The sequence below is a fragment of the Bidens hawaiensis genome, unplaced genomic scaffold, assembly GCF_021521415.1.
Source record: "Bidens hawaiensis isolate Kalapana, Puna unplaced genomic scaffold, B.hawaiensis_p1.1 tig00011896_1, whole genome shotgun sequence".
Taxonomy (NCBI): Eukaryota; Viridiplantae; Streptophyta; class Magnoliopsida; order Asterales; family Asteraceae; genus Bidens; species Bidens hawaiensis.
The window spans coordinates 135,023-147,941 of record NW_027491952.1 but is presented as its reverse complement, the minus strand read 5'-3'; positions in this window follow the sequence as shown (position 1 = coordinate 147,941).

Here is a 12,919-nt window from a genome sequence, read left to right as displayed (position 1 = left end):
AATAAAATTATATTAAAAAATCAATGAAGCTAGCCTATGATTCGTGAAACTTTCATAACATTTTTTTGTTTTTAAGCGCCTTATGATTGTTAAGTAGGTATAACTGTTAAAAATCAAATTCAAGAAATTAGAAAATTATAGTTAAACAGTTGCTAATTTGGGGCTCAAGAATTATTAATTATTAATTGTTAACAAAACATAATTGCTAGTTTACGAGGAATAATGGCTAACAAATTTTGGCTCAATAATTAACAAAACACCCAATATAAGGCTAAATTATATATTAGTGTTAAATTAAATGTATCAAGAATTTGGAAAATATAAAAAATAAAATAAAACATACCTTGGTGGTCGGTAAACGGTGGTATATTGGTGGTCAACGATGACCTGTTGGTGGACTCGACGGTGGCTAATGGTGGTTGACAGTTGTGGACTAGGTGGTCGATTACTTGACTATAATTTGACCGCTTGTCGTTACTCTGTATCTTATTTATTTATTTACTTGTTATTCTTTTATATCAAGTCCCTCATTTTGTGACAAAAAAAATACAGGTTTTAGGTTGAGACATGTGGTTTTTAAATCTATGAATGATTTTTTTTACTTTTTAAACTTTTTAAGAGTAGCATGGAGATGTGCGAGTGAATTAGTGGCTTGTTAGCAATCCAAATACCTTTAAAAAAAATGAAACAGGAAAACAAGAATTAAGGTAATAGAAGTGTGTTATGTGATACAATATCTATTAATATTCATTTATTAAGTATTAAAACTAAGAAAGGAATAAGATTAAGATAGTGACACCAATATATAAAGCAAACATCTTCCATTTCACATAGAGCAATTAATAAGGTATAAATGTCAATAATTGAAGTGGGAAAATATCGTTTAATTCTTCATACATAAAAATGTACACATGATCATGTTTTATATACTTTTAGGTATTTAACCTTCTTGTAAACTTATGATTTAATTAACAAACTATTTTACAAACTCAAGGAGTCAAGGGTAACAAGTAACAACAACCAATGATTTTTTTTTAACAAAATTTATGACTCAATAATAAACATTACACCATTTGAAATTAATTAGTCCAACAAAACTCTTTTGGATGCAATATTTTTTTAATACCTTGAATTGCTTTTTGATATCATTAAAGGATGTTGTTGGTGATTTTGACACATACAAAAAAGAAAAAGAAAAAGTTTTCTGAAATCTTTTCTCCCTTGATCAACTGGGCTTTTGAAACCCTAATTATGAACCAACCTTCACAATTTTTTCTGAAGGAAAAAAGTGAACGTACTATAGTTTTACTTTACTTCAGTTGAAAAATCTTGATCACCCATATCTTCATTCTTGTTTATAACCAGATCTATAGATCTCAACTATTCACTGTGCAACCACAGATGTACTTCATGTAAACTTCATCCAATGTAAATGAAGTGAAGGCCTTAGTTCTACAGCTAAATCCTTATTAATTTCTTATGAGTTTGAACAAGATTATTACTACTATATATTTCGGGGTAAGATCTGCATTATTTTTGTTTGTGCCCTAATCCTTATTTCTTGACAAATTATTGATAATATTGCTGTGGGAGTGTGGATGATTTGTTTTAGTTAAGAAATACTTGTTGTGGGATTTACTGGGGTTCGATTGTTGTTGTTTACTCTTGTGTCAACACTCAACAGTCTCCTTTATCATCCCTAATTGATTTTAACTGTTTATACTCTTGTAAAATAAGTACCTCACAGTAGTCAATCTTTTTTGCTGTGATTTCATGTTATAGCTCCGCCAGTAGCTCATCATTTATTGTTCACCATCTCAAATTTCAGAGGCCTATGGTATATAATATGGAGAGAGCCTAATACAAACTTACTGGTTTTCTTTGTAATTTGTTTCTCATTTAGTGTAAGAAGATGCAAAATTATGGAGTGATCTTGGATCTTAATGACATAGTTGAAACTCGGAACAGCGGGGATTGTTTGTTGCTATATATGTTTAATCAAATTTCCTACATATATATATATATATATGCTATGTTGGTTGGTGTTTGATTCTGAATGATATTTGAAGAAATTTTTGTTTGTATCTTTAGATTGTTTAGTAAATACCATCTTGATTTAATTATAGACGTTTTATTAATTACTTGTAAAACTAGGTAAGTCGGAGGAGGAGGCGACTTTGGACAACAAGCTAGCTTTCATGAAAGTCCCAAGAGGTTGCAAGTTTGATGAATCTCTACAATTCGTGAGTGCGATACCGTTTCATGTACATTGGGGCTTGCATCTTGGCTTAATAGAGCCATGTTCTTCCTTGTTTGTGTCTTGTTCCGCATGATCTATGATCTGCGATCAGCCGCTTTAAGCAAAGTCACTCCCCCTTGTGACTTTCATGAAATATATCAACGCCCCAAAAAGTAATTAGCAAAACCAATTAAAAATAAATAGTAATTAACAAATTACCATCTTGAAACCAAGGTGGTATTTCTAAGCCACCTAAAGATACAAAAAGAAAAAAAAAAGTCAGTCTTGTATTTGAAATAATTCAAATAGCAAAACAGTTGGACACTGTTTCTACATCAAGTCAAGATATATCATCTGGTGATCTTAGTTATAACTATTTTACATATACTTGTTGGGTGATAACTTCATAATTGACGGCTAGGAAATTAATATGTTAATATATCTCTTGTGACATTTTCTTCCTTTGGATTTACGGGCGACTTCTCCATTTGCGATCAAGAAATAGTTTGTCTTACACAGATTGTAATGTTTCCAATACCCTCAAATCTAATTAGTACCCGTGTGTGTGTATATATATATATATATGGGTGGGTTATTGTACAATAATCAGTTATCGTACATTAGGTACGCGACTTCCTACACCACCGATTCTAATTGAAATTAAAACTGCTTAGTGGCATAATTGTAATTAACCTAAAAATACTTAACGCATACCCATCAAAGTCCACCATCACGACCATCGTCTACTGTCATGAGCACCACCATCGTCCGTCACCACCATCGATCGTTGGTCACAGGTCAGTTAAGCAATTTCTAATTGAAATTGAAATTGAAATTGTTGATGAGCTTAATTGATCAATTAACCTTGAAATTGATCCAATTAATCATCAATTTGAAGCTTTCGTCGATCAATTTTGAGTTTTGAGTTCTGGGTTTTGACATTTAATGTATTAACATTAAGTTTATACGATCTGTTTATACGTTCTGTTTAAACATATTATACGTTATGTTTAAACGTTCAGAACATAATCAATTGAACTTTAAAAGTTCAGTACAAAAAGTTTATACGTTCTCTTTATACGTTTTTAAATAATGTTGTTTATAAGTTCAGTACAAATATTATGTTTAAACGTTCAGAAACAAAACGGAATACCTTTAAACGTTCTGACCAAAAAAGAACATCTTTAAACGTTCTAATACATTCAAAGAAGATTTGGGTGTTCAAAAAAGTATTGAAGTTCTAATAAAGTTTAGAAGTTCTAAGAAGTTTGTGTGTTCAAACTGGTAAAGTTTAGAAGTTCTAAGAAGTTCTGGCTGTTCAAAACTGATAAAGTTTAGAAGTTCTAAGAAAATCTGGGTGTTCAGAACTTCTAAAACTAACAAAAAAAATTAAACACCTGTAAACATGAAATTGAACATTGAAATCACTTCATATAATCTCATAATCATCAAACAATCGTCAATCGACCGTTAATTTGATCATTGATTCGATCATATGAACAAAAAATGGAACGTCTGCAACTGGGTTTACTCAAAACTCAAAATTGATTAATTGAAACTTCAAATTGATGATTCATTTGACCAATTTCAAAGTTTAATTGATCAATTAGTTCAACAATTTCAATTTTAATTGGTCAATTTTATCACCTGTGAAAAAGGCGTGACGAGGAAGATGGTGTTCACAACGGTACCGTCGACGGTCGCGACGGTAGATGCAATCATGCGACGGTGACGGTGAAGGCGCACGGAATCGATGGAGCAGTGGAGCAGAGGATCAGAAACGGTCACGTGTTTTTTGAAAATCGATGGTGAAGAAACTCGCGTAGCTATTGTATGATAAAGGATTATTGTATTTGATCATTTATATATATATATATATATATATAGGGATGGTATTCTCTAAGAACCCAAAAATAATTAAGAACTAAAAGAACCCATCCTATCCATTGATTTACATATATGCTATTAATAAGATCAGTGGCATATTTGTAATTATAAATCAAACTGAATATTATTTATTTAATCTGGTAAGGGTAATATCGTCAAAAAAATTTATGTAAAACGTAATACATGTGTTTGTATCCCTGATATTTCTGAATTCTATTTGGGTTGATTCCAAAAAATGTGCAAACAGAGAAGACAGAGAAGACGACCAGTTTATCACCCCGATTGTTATGTAAATTGAAATTCAAATTCAAATTCGTATCCCCTTATCCCTAATTATACAGATTAGGAGTAATATATATTCATCCAAATGGAAGTCGATTTCCACCAGTTAACTCATCGTAGGTTGGTCATCTGCAACATTGAATATAGAGTAATCAAATTTAATTGCTTCATTATTTATTTTTTGTATTAGATTTTTGTCTTATCAATTGCTTTATTATTAATTTTATGCATAAGATTTCAGTATATTTCATTTATATTATCATAGCCATTACGTTGACTTATATATATGATAATGAAAAGTTCAACTTTTTTCATTAATACATATTGTAAGGCCCCGAACCCGGTAGCCTTACTTTAGCGTCGGATTTACTCATAAACACAGTTATTACAAATCAGAGTTCATTAAAACTTTCGCGGAATATAAAAACTTTCATAAAACATTTCATAACAAAACACGTCTTGTCCTAAAACATCATTTTGTCTTTCAAAATAAACGAAACATTAAACTTAAACTTCTTGAGTCATCCGATGCCAGCCTCTTATTTAGTGCCACGTGTCTCCTCAAGCGAGCTGCCTCATCCTACTCACCTGCGTGCATACTAAAAGTCAGCTACGCTGAGTGAGTTCTAGTTAATCACATAATCATACACTACCTTCTTACATTTCATACTTAACCTCTTAACTTTCTTTCATACACACATAATTGCATATACTTTCATTCTTACCTTCATACTTTCTTTACATACATAATCATACGTTTTAAAGAGCCTTTCGCCCTATAACCTCACAGATATTATAAGGGTCTGGTCCCTAACATCACAGATATTATAAGGGTCTGGTCTCTAACATCACAGATATTATAAGGGTCTGGTCCCTAACATCACAGATATTATAAGGGTTTGGTCCCTCTTTCCTCGAATATTAGTAGGGTTCGGTTCCCTAGTTCTCGAATATTAATAGGGTTCGATTCCCTCTTCGTTACCATACAACCATACATCATACCTCGAGTATTATTAGGGCCCGGTACCCTCTTCGTAACCATACAACCATCCTTTCCTTCTTTTATTAACTTTATCACATTCTTACACATAAGCATACATATCATACTTACCTTATACTTAGCGTTACAACCTGACAGTACGTGCAATATCCGAAGATCGTTCACGTACCGTCAAACCATCATTCATACATATCACATTATTCACATAAGGCATACACTTATCTCTTAGGATAAGCGTATTAACAAACATATCGAGTATGCACACAGCCCCGAAAACATAACACATAAATGGGGCTAGAAACTCACCTGAACTCTGCCTCTTCCTCCGATAGTTGTAAATCCCTTCTTTAACTGAGCTCGGCTGACTGTATAAGTTACACGTATCAATACTCGCCTGATCTAATCTGGCGGCCTAGTATTAACTTACTTTTACTTATCGTTTATAATTTATTTTCTAATCGAACTCGACTTTAGGCGAAGTTAAACCTTAGGCGAACTCGACTTTAGGCGAAGTTAAACCTTAGGCGAACTTAGCTTTAGGCGAAGTTAAACCTTAGGCGAACTTAGCTTTAGGCGAAGTTAACCCTTAGGCGAACTTAGCTTTTAGGCGAAGTTGTCATCAGGCGAACTTAGCTTTTAGGCGAAGTTGTCATCAGGCGAACTTAGCTTTAGGCGAAGTTGTCATCAGGCGAACTTAGCTTTAGGCGAAGTTGTCATCAGGCGAACTTAGCTTTAGGCGAAGTTGTTATCAGGCGAACTTAGCTTGCAGGCGAAGTTCATCAGGCGAACTTAGCTTGCAGGCGAAGTTGTCGGCTGCAACTACTGTTCATCCTTAATCATCTTCGTTTCTTAACCAAATAACTCGATTTAGGTATCCACGGAATCATCTGACCAGCGCCTACAAACCCCAACCATCAAATCGGCCTAACATCGATGTTTAAGGGGTGCGATTTAGGCATATAGGTTACGGGTTCTTTTAGGTTAACAATTAACCTATCAAATGCTAATCAATTCCAGTAATATTTGTTGTTTTAGGTTCGTTTATAACAAACTAACACAGATCTATGATTTCCCAAATCAAACCGAACCTATACGAACGATTTCTAACTATAAACGTACCTTGAACGAGTCGAACTACGAACCCGGTTAAGCCTTGATGTTGTTTTGGTCCGTCACGACGTTCCAGCACTAACAAGCTCGGGTTTTCGCCTTCGGATCTTGGTTCGGGTTATAAGATGGTGTTGTGTGTGTTTTGGTGGTGTATGGAATATGTGAGAATGAGGATTAAATGGTGATTAATGGTATTTATATTTAGGGATCATGGGCTTAAGCCCATGGACTCTCCTTCCTTCTTTCATAACCCAAGTCCATAACCCATATCCATTACCCAACACTAGCCCGACCCATATCAACTCATACTCTATTTATTTATTTCCCGATAACCCGAGTAAACTTTCCCTCTATTATTAAGTAATACAATAAATATTATTTTGGAAATTTCGGGATGTTACACATATTTGCGATTCAATTGAGTTGTTAGGAAGTAGATTTGATTTGCAATGTAAACCAGGACATCAGTAGCTTTAATTTTTTTCAGTAGCTTTATTGTTATCGGATTTGCTTGTATTAATTAAAATATGGCTGAGTCTAGTATATTTTGCACGCGTGTAAGTTTTTGTGAATTATAAGGAATGTTATAAAATTGATATCGGTGTAAATTATAAAAATTATAGATATCAATGTTAATATTATGGGATTTGCTTGTATTATTTAAAATATGGCTTAGTCTAGTATATTTTGCACGCGTGTAAGTTTTTGTGAAATACGGATATCAATGTTAATGTCAATGATATGGCTGAGTTTGTATATATTTTTTAATATGTTGATATACACAGGTGTATGTCATGTAAATTATAGATGTCAATGTTAAAATTATGGGTTCAATTTAATGTTTATTATCATGTGTTTCGGTTGTCAAAGTATCATCTAATATTGTTTTATCATGTGTGTAGGAAAAGCTACTGAGATATGGGGAAAAGTAATAAAAGATCTTTGAAAAGATCATCCATATTAATTGGAGATGAGAACAAAAATGATGGTAATGATCTGTTATTGTATTATTATTAGTAACACATTTTTAGATTTTGTAAATTATGGACTCAAATCCAACATGTTGTGTTAATGTGTACAGACTTTGTCATTAATAATCGTTCATGGATAGATAGTATGCAAAAACAAAGCCAAGGTATGTTACGTTTTCGTTAGTATGTTAAGTTTTAAGAAGTGTAAAGTTTTTGGTAATTGTTTGTAGTGAGTGAGTCTAAAAGGAAAAAAAGGTCTGCTACACCTTTGAATGGTGTAAATGTAGATCATAATAAAGATTAGAAAGTTACTTTGTTTGAATTTTACATATATCAAAATCAAGGGATATAAATATAAAATAAATTTTACATATAATGCTTACTTTGTTTGATTGGCTAATTATTGGATGTAGTGAGTGATTCCAAAAGGAGGAAGGTGACTGCTGCAAATATGAGTTCTCCCGTGCGCCGATTAGCCTGCGTTTCCCACTACCTTTGTTCTTAATACCTTTAGGGGCTGTAATACAAACCTCTTCAGGTTGAGATTGTTGAAGCAATTCTTCAATCATGGCTTTCTGGTTTCTATGGTTTGGGTTGTGTGGAAATTCTTCAAAAATTTCCTTCTTCAGTTCCTTAATCTTTGTAGCAAATGCATTAAGTCTTTCGTTTTGATCCCTTAAACGGTCCAAACACTTCTGCACATCATCAACAACCTCAATCCTAATCCTTGATTTTTCATTGTTGTCAACCCCAATCCTATTTTCAATGCTATACACACTGTTTAGCAGCGCATAAGTGTCCCAATGCTTGGATATGTAATGATCTGGAATTTTGTCAATATTCTCCATTCTGAATACAGAAAACACATGACGACATAGATATCCAATACGTGTATACAACATGCACGAGCAGCTAACAGTCGTATCAATCAAATTGATGGAAACCTACATTGTTATATCCCGAGTACAAATTTATCATCAAAAAAGTATGTAAATATAAGAAAAAAAATATTCATGATTTATATACATATAACAATACCTTAAACCTCCCAACGAAACCATATCTTTTGTCCTTGTGATGAATCAAATAAACTTTGGTATCATCTACAACTTCAGGAATACCTATCATACAGGATGTTGCACTTTTTATCATCTCTTTTTGAACCTCGAAAAAAATGTCCCGAGTGTATACATAACCAGCATGTTGTTCGATAGGAGTGTTAAGACGATAACGAGGAGTTGTTGTGATAGTTTTGTTCTGCAAAACTCTTTGCTTTTCCCGTTGTGTGCCCATTGATAATTCAAAACACAACATGAATTGTACAAGTGTGTTGGAATGGCTAGAATTAACTTTAAAACTAGCATTGGAGCTCTCGCATCTGGACGTGGTCTTCATCAAACAATACATGGGTATATCCCTAAAATAACCAGGGACCCATTGTTCACGAATATCATACATTTGTTTAAGCCAATCGTGATCATTCAATTTAAATTCTGTCATTAGCGTTACCCATTTTCGCTCAAACGTAGGTGGGTCAATAAAGACATTCCAAACTAGCTTGTGTATACTTCTACGCAACTCTCCATTTTTAATCGTTCCTTTGATACCTATAAACATAATTAATGCAACTATACATTAGTATTCAAAATGTTAATTTAAAAGAGGTTAAAATAATATGTGAATTATTATTTCTCCTTATATGCACAGAATGTAAGTAAAAAAGAATGACACTTATGTAAACAATGATTACCATATGATTTTTAGAAAGTTTATAAATACGTAATAAGAAAAAAAAGACGGGTGCTATAAAAACTGCTTTCGTTCAATTAATTTAACAAAAATTAAATTTCTATGCTTATTTATAACTAGTATATACAGATACATATGTGTCTAACCTTCAAACGAAGTTTATCCATAATGTGCCACATACAAAGTCGATGAACAGATTTAGTTAAAACGATAGATATTGCTTGCTTCATTGCTGGATCTTGATCGCTTAAAACTAGTGTTGGTTGCTTATTACCATGAGCTTCAAGAAAAGACTCTAACAACCACTTGTATGATTCGATTGTTTCATTGTGTAACAAACCCGCACCAAACGTTACACACTTCTTGTGATGATCAACTCCAGTAAAAGGGACAAAAATCATGCCGTACCTGAAAAGCGAATTAAAAATTAAAAAAGTAAATACATTAATATAAAAGACCACATATAAAAACTTACATATTTGTTTTGTATGTGGCGTCAAATGCTAAAACATCGCCAAATACGCTATAGTTGCATTTTGCAACCTCATCAGCCCAAAATAAAGATCGCAACTCGCCTTTGACAGCAACGTAAAAAAATAGTAATTATGTAAGTTCTTCATACGTCCGTTTATGGTATTTAACACCATCTGTGCATCTTTATCTCCTATGAAAGCTTTCACAATCCTTGAACTATTTGTGTACTCTACTTTTGTACCTCGAACCATGTGATGACCGCCCTTTAACGCAGATTGTATTCTGTAGGCTCTTGTCGCACCAATACTCACCAATCGAGCTTTGTGTATAAATTCATGGTCACTAAAATCCAACTGACGACGACTACATGTTAAGTCCTTAATCTCATCAGCAACAAGACCATGATTATGACTTTCCACAAACTCGTATAATTGGAAGCTGGGGGTACCTTTTAAAGCTTTTAGTCTTACACGTGCTTGGCAATCGGTAACCTTGTAGTTGATGCTACATGGAGACTTTTTAATTAGTGTATCAATGTCTTTGCCGCGATAAATACCTGCTCTGTTACAAAGGATATACCTATTAGTAATAACACCCTTATGTCTCTTGATAGAGATAACCATGTATCAAATCCAGCCTTATCCACATACAACTTATACATTATTTCAGCATCCTCCCATGTGGGATATATCCTACCCACAACTGGTTTAAGGTCATCGTCAACGTTGGGCGACCAATATCTTGTTCCATTAGGTGATGTGTATGACTGATTGTGTGATGAATTTTCATTATGACTTTCAAGCAAATCTACAATTAAGTGATAACATTTAATAATTGACATATATGCAAATAAATCAACAGATCACAAATTTTTTCTCAATAGCAAAACAAATAGAATTTTATTGAATAGATAAAACTAGAGTTTAACATCAGAAAAGAAAACCCAAAGCTAAAATTTATTTAAACTGACAATTCCTAGCATCATGATAACCAAAACGACCACATTTGCTACAAAATCTTCTTGTCATCTTCATACGAAACAAAGTATTAGTACCTCTTTGATCACCACGTTCTTCAACACCAACTTCTTCACCAGCATCATTATCCATCAACTCTTCGTGAACAACCTGAATAGGTTCTTCAATTTGGTATTGAATTGGAATAATATCCATATTTGAATGTGTGCTCGATTTATCCATAACTACAAAAAACAAAGAATTAATAATTATCCTATTAATATATAACAACCTTATAATGAAAGAAAAAGGAACTGTATGTATATTGTGTTTTTGATTCAAAACACATTTAGTAGATAAAGGTATAGTAAAATAATTGGGACTCTTTCGATTAAAGAATTTATACATACCTGAGAATATGAAAATTAATTTTCTTGATTTGATGATCGATACTGATGAACGATATTTAAAGATCTGATAAATAATATGTTTTGATCTTGGATTTGTGTTTAGTATAACTTCCCTATGTTAATGGAGAGTGAAAATAGGAGAAGTTATTCAACAAGATAATACGTTAATATTTATTAGTTTTTCAAAAGACTATACTACCCCCCATTTTAAAAATATTAAAAGAAATGAATAAAAATGTTTGATTGGTCAAGAGAAGTTCCTAGAGTTCCTAATTAAATTTGGGTTCCTAATTGATACTAGCCCTATATATATATATATATATATATATATCCAAATCTTTGCTTAAATGATCAACTTGTTAACTTGTTGAGACGAACCCCAAAAAAATATTAGTTCATTATAAACATGCATTTATTAGGTGTTCACGAATAATAACATGTTATGTATGAGTTATATGTTCAAATAAGGTGTAAGGAAGTCTCACCTAGAACTGTACAGAATTTGATTTGGATTTGGATTTGAAAATTTCAAAATTCGACTCGGTTATTAGACTCCAGTAATCAAATACGAATTTATAATTTTCAACTCGATTCGAATACAAATTATACACATATATTTTGAATTTGTTGAATGTTAGACTATTCATATTGTATTAACTTGTAATGCAGAAATTTCCGTTTGTTAGACTATTCTTATTTTATTTTGAGCATTTTGAACTATTTCACATGTGGTAGGCTAAATTAAATTTGTATTTGGTGTTATAATTATGATTTTGGTTTTTTGACATATTGATAGTTTATTAATTTTGTAAATTGAAATAAAATTATTTATTATTTCAGATGAATTTGAATTAAATCGAATTTATTCGAATTCGAGTTTCAAATACGAATCGTATCAAAATTCGAATTGGGCATAAATTCAAGGAAAATTTGATTTAAATAATCCCACCTTTAATGGATTGACCAATAATAATCCCACTTCCGGTATTTTCCGCTGGCAGTTCCACCTTTTCAAGGTTTTTTGTTTTATGATCCCCCGTTAAAAATAATTAACGGGATTAAGTTTTTGCTTATGTGCGAGTGACATGGCTTTTTCAATATCCCACCTGGCTTTTCCCTTTATATTTTCCCCCTCTCTGATTACTTACGTGGAATCCTCAGCCTTTCTCTTATTTTTAAAAACCGTAAATACTTGTTAACTCATCCTCTTCAACAACATTAGCCGCATGAGCAAACCCACGAATCAAATCCCAACTCGAACCCAAATCTTCCACCGGCGGACGAGCTAGCACTGGAGGCGGCCGTACTCCCTTAATCCCACTCTTCCCCTCGTCCAAAACCCTGCTGACGTCAATCAAAGACTCAATAATATTCTCCGGCGTAGCAGACTCCTCATCCAAAACCCTAATTTTCTCCGGCGTAACAGATTTACGGGCTTCCCACTCGGCCACCGGAATTGAAAAGTCTTCAGGCCCTGAGAGACCTAACGACCGGCAAATAGACTCCACCTTGCCGTCGGCGCCTTCAATCCGGTGACTCATTTGATCAGAGAATGAATGGGTTCTGTGAGCTAATAGTGACGACGAAGAGAATGACGATGACGTGAAGGTTGATTGATTAACAAAGACTCCTGAGGATTTTGACGATTGTGTTCTTCGAATTAGGGTTCAGTTAGGAAATGAATGGGGTTGATTGATTGAGTATCATGGGTTCAATATTTCATTAAGTAATCAGAGAGGGGGAAAATATAAAGGGAAAAACCAGGTAGGATATTGAAAAAGCCATGTCACTAGCCACATCAGCAAAAACTTAACCCCGTTAATTATTTTTAACGGGGGATC